Source organism: Podarcis cretensis (genome assembly GCF_951804945.1).
Source record: "Podarcis cretensis genome assembly, chromosome: 1".
Lineage (NCBI taxonomy): Eukaryota > Metazoa > Chordata > Lepidosauria > Squamata > Lacertidae > Podarcis > Podarcis cretensis.
In genome coordinates, this window is record NC_137170.1 from 97,340,041 (window position 1) to 97,345,669 (window position 5,629).

The following is a 5,629-nucleotide window of genomic DNA, read 5'->3' on the forward strand; positions in this document are numbered from 1 at the left end:
AGTCCCTATTTCACTCACTCTGTTTCTAGGCAGCTCCTATAAAGGCTTCCTCATAGATACTTCTTTTCCTAAACAAATACTTACTTTTTGAGAATTCAGGAAACAGATTCCGAATGCAACTCTTCCTTGGCTTTTGTGGTCTGTGCCAATGTGTCGTTGCATCTGACAGGCTGTCAGTTATGTTAGTCTTACCACTGTCTCTGAAAGCATTCTTTGCCACGAGCTGTTTGGGGTGGCAAGATATGAAGTCTGTGCAATGGTTTTCCAAGGCCCTTTCTCTGAGTTAGACTTAACAACACAAGGTAGGTTCAGTTGGGCACATTCAATATGCTACTTGATTTCCTCAGCACCAGACTGGCAGCTGAATGTGAGAGCTGGTGCTGTTAAAAGCACTGGGGTATGAGGTGAAGGAATACAAGCACTTTCTCTGTGGTGTTTCATCTAGGATGGCTCATTCAGGCACACAAGCCACTGGGTATCAAACAGACATGTAAACCAGTACCCCAAACATCTAGAGAACCACAGATTCACCACCTTTAACTTGCAAAATAACATTTCTTAAAGAAGTCAAACAAGAAAAACAAGTCAAAAAATAATAAATTAAGAAGATTATATAATGGCTAGGGTCAATAGGTCAAGGGGCAATTAGATTCCCCATGGTTTGGTGGGGGAAACTGGTGAGGCCTGCACTACTTTATCTGAGTGTTCTGTTTTCCGAGGGTGCTTATCATAGCAGCAATGACTTCCCCTCCTTCCTTCCTTCCTTATACATTTTAAAAGCTACCACCTGTGAAAGTTGAGGAGGTGGCACCTGAATTTAAAACTAAAGCTGTGGTGCTTGGAGCAAGAATTATGGCAACCTTTCTACCCACAGACTGTGATTCCAGGGACAGAAAAAAGGAAAGGGAGGAAGTAATGAAATCCACCGCCTGTCACTGTAACATCACCAAAACTGGGTGAACTATGAAACCTCAGTTCATTTTGGCAGGGGAATCACTCTTCTGGCAAAAAGCAACCACTGAGTAACCATCATTAACAGTAGACTCATCCATGTAGTGTGCTAAAATAATAATGCACCTGGAAAAAATCATGGCAATTTGGTTATTTAAATATTTCCTAATAAAGCATACTGGTTTGTGTTCTCAAGAGAACAAATGCTTCTTGGGCATTATGTATGAACAACATCCCCCCTCCCCCACCAAAGAAACCCACAACAAATCACCATCTAAAACTGAAAGAACCATAATATTTTACTGTAGTTATTGTTTAAATGACCTCTTATAGAGAAATTCAAGGGTCATTCTGACGGAAACTTTCAGAGAAAACTGATGCCACCAGAAATCATTTTAATGGAGCCTCATCTTCACATCCTATTGATTTATCTGTGGAGTATGAAGGAAAATCAATATGCAGAATAATCTTCAGTCTTTTAAACATTTATGCAAGCCAAGAAAATACTGTCAAGTGTAGGCAGGAGTCTTTGGCAGGAAAATAATAATAATTGTAATTAGTAGGTTTTAAATCACTTTGTTTTGTTGTGTATCAGTCTCCTAATTCTTATATGTTCTTATATTGCTCTTTCAGAGCTCTGCCATCACCGACGATCTCCGGCATTGAATGTGTTGGTCTCGTGTGGGGCACCAAGGAGAGCTTGGCTGTCTGGCTGGTGTACCGACCACCCAGCACACCTGCAGCCACCCTGTCAGACCTGCTGGAGGTGGTGGCGGGCTGGGCCTTGGAGTTCCCAAACCTACTGGTTTTGGGAGACTTCAACGTCCATGCCGATGCCGCTCCCTCCTCACAGGCTCTGGACCTAGTGACTTCCATGGCAACACTAGGGCTCTCCCAAGTTGTTTTGGGCCCCACTCATCAAGCAGGCCACACGCTGGATCTGATCTTTGGGGCTGGCATAGATGTGATCATGCTCCCTGCTGTGGAAGTGCCATGGTCTGATCACTACGCCCTGAAAGCCAAGATTGACTTCTCACTCCTCCCTGGCTCGGGTGGCGAACCTATTTGGGCTCGTCCACGAAAACTGATGGATCCTGATAGATTCCGACAAGCCTTGCGGAACCCTGCTCCTCCTGGCGACTCATTAGATGACCTTGTTGAGGACTGGAATAACCGGCTCTTGGCAGCCATTGATGAGATCGCACCTAAGTGCCCTCTGCGACCCCGTCGAAACCGGGCCCCTTGGTTTACTGAGGAGCTCCAGAAAATGAAGCGGGATCTCAGACGGCTAGAGCGAGTATGGCGACGGACTCGTGACGGAGCCTCAAGAACATCTTATAGGACGCTTATGAAAGCCTATGAGACGGCTATGAAAGCTGCTAAGAAATCTTACTTTGCAGCTTCCATTGCATCCGCTAGCTCTCAATCGGCACAACTTTTTAGAATAATTAGGTCAATAACGTCCTTAGGAGAACAACCAAATTTAAGCACAAATTTGACCCACAGCTGTGAGGCATTCGCGAGTTTTTTTGCGGAGAAAGTCCTGTTGCTCCGCCGTGACCTCCCTGCCAATTTAGATACAGTGACTGAACTGGAGGCCCCTCGACTGACTTCAGGTCCAGTGTTGGACCATTTCGATCGGATACTCCCTACTGATGTGGATAGATTCCTCCAAGTTGGTAGGCCCACCACCTGCCTCCTCGATCCGTGCCCGTCTTGGCTGATTAGGGAGTGTCCAGATGTTGTGCGGACCCCCCTGGTTGAAATTATCAATTTGTCCCTTGACACGGGGACATTCCCAGGGGAACTGAAGGAAGCAGTGGTGTGTCCACTCTTAAAAGAAACTTCATTAGATCCCTTAGACCTTTCCAATTACCGCCCAGTTTCAAATCTTCCATACCTGGGTAAGGTAATTGAGAGAGCGGTTGCTGAACAGCTTGGTAGGTTTCTGGAGGAAACATCGGCATTAGATCCATTTCAGTCCGGTTTCCGTCCTGGTTTTGGGACGGAGACGGCTCTGGTTGCCCTAACAGATGATCTCCGTAGACACCTGGATCGAGGCGGGTCAGGACTGCTGATCCTTTTAGATTTGTCAGCAGCCTTTGACATGGTCGATCATGATCTTCTGGACCACCGCCTCGCAGATGTGGGGATACAGGGCATAGCCCGTAACTGGTTGTGCTCTTTTATCTCTGGTCGGGGACAGAGGGTGGCACTAGGGAGGGAAATGTCATCGTGCCACTCCTTGGTGTGTGGAGTGCCGCAGGGCACAATTCTCTCCCCGATGCTTTTTAACATCTTTATGCGCCCCCTTGCCCAGATTATCCGGAGCTTTGGGCTGGGCTGTCACCAATATGCTGATGACACTCAGCTCTATCTGCTGATGGATGGCCACACCGACTCGACCCCGAACACACTGACCAGATGCTTGGAAGCTGTGGCTGGATGGTTTCGTGGGAGCCAATTGAAACTAAATCCTTCGAAGACAGAGGTCCTATGGCTAGGTCGGGATGGCATGGGGATGAGGGACCAACTCCCTTCTCTTGCGGGGGCCCAATTAGTGCCATTGCCTTCCGTTAAAGAGTTTGGGTGTAATCCTTGATGCCTCCCTTTCCATGGAGGCGCAGGTTACAGCAACAGCCAAGGCGACATTTTTCCACCTTCGCCGCATCAAGCAGTTGGTCCCTTACCTTTCCCGCCCCGACTTGGCCACAGTGATCCATGCGACAGTCATCTCCAGGCTTGACTACTGTAATTCGCTCTATGCGGGGCTGCCCTTGAAGCTGTCCCAGAAACTCCAGCGGGTACAGAATGCTGCAGCGAGGCTCCTCACGGGGTCTCTGCCATGGGAGCATATTCACCCAGTGCTTTTCAAGCTGCACTGGCTCCCAGTGGAGTACAGGGTCAGATTTAAGGTGCTGCTTTTGACCTTTAAAGCCCTTCACGGCCTAGGACCCTCATACCTACGGGACCGCCTCTCCCGGTATGCCCCACGGAGAGCCTCAAGGTCCATAAATAGCAACACCTTAGTGGTCCCGGGCCCTAAGGAAGTTAGATTGGCTTCAACCAGAGCCAGGGCCTTTTCAACTCTGGCTCCAGCCTGGTGGAATGCTCTGCCTCATGAGACCAGGGCCCTGCAGGATCTGATTTCTTTCCGCAGGGCCTGTAAGACAGAGTTGTTCCGCCTGGCCTTTGGCTTGGAGCCAATTTGATTCCCTCCCCCCCCCTCTCTCTTTTTCTTTCTTTTCCTTCTCCTCCTGCGATGAGGCTACATTTTAATATTTTAATGTTCCATTATTTTAATGTATTTTATTTTTGTTTTTAAGTTGTAATCATTCTTCTTGTTTTTATTATTGTTTGTAAGCCGCTCTGAGCCCGGCCTTGGCTGGGGAGGGCGGGGTATAAATAAAAAATATTAAAATATAAAAAAATAATTATTATATGCTGTTCATAATTTGTATTTTTAAATGTAACTAATAAGCAGAGAGAAGTGGAAGAAGTGTGACTGATTTTTGCTGATTTTTCTAATTTAATTCAGGTGTTGCTATTATAATTGCAATTAATTAATTAATATACCACTTAATGCCCAACAATTCCACAAAATGCTTAAAACACAGACTCATTAAAAACAGTCCATAATTAAAATACACAATCCTATTGAAATATGAACAACCATTATTAAAATGTGTAATAATAATGTTTTATTAAAGCAAAACGGGAGGCTTGGGTTAAGATATCACAGGCATGCATGTGTAAGCAGCTTCAAAAGTCAGCAGAATACCAGTACAGATGGGGCCTCCCATATATCATTAGGGAATACATTCCACAACACCCGTGGCACTAGAGAACAAGCCTGCCTCTCCTTGTCATCATCAGGCTGTGATGAACTAACTGGGTTCTATTTGTTGAGCTTAATGCCCCTACTGAACAACTGAGGGGAAGTATGTCTTTCTTATAACCTGGTCCACCAGTGTTAAAAATGTGGCTTGTAGAGCTCTCCTACTGGGAGAAATAATAGTTTCAGGTGGTGCTGGTGGGAGTTATGAGTATGGGATGATGGAGGGCAGCATAGAAGACGCAGATAGCCTCAAGCATTGGAGTGGGGAGAGGCATATCATCTCCTACCTCTTCTTGTGCCAGCACCGAGGGATGGTAAATACAGTACCATTTACTCGAGTAAATATGGTAAACCATCACAAGGATTAAGCCAAATGAAGAAAATATCCAACAAGAAAGAAGTTGCTTGATTGGTGGACTGGTCATGTAGTTCACAATCGTCAATGAGTTTCATCAGGAATTAGCTGTTGATTAAATAACTTCTGCCCATGATGCACCAACAGTGCAATTGGCTTTATATAGGTAGTTTCAAACCAAATACACATTTCATCATGATTCAGGGGTTAGCATTAAATAGCTATCTTCTGTATAGAGATCAAACCAATTTTAATATTACATCACTGCACAGTGTAGCAAATATAAATTGCTCTGGAAGCATTTTCGAAAAGCTAAGATGATATTATTTCACTTCAAGGACTGAGGTTCACATATTCCTCTCTGCTAGTAGTTATCCTACGTAACCTTAGATATGTCCTCAGGTTGCTCATGTTATTCCACAGGAAGTAGGTGGCCTGCCACATTTTCCCACTCCAGCCTTTCCTCGTGGTCAGAACTTGTTCTG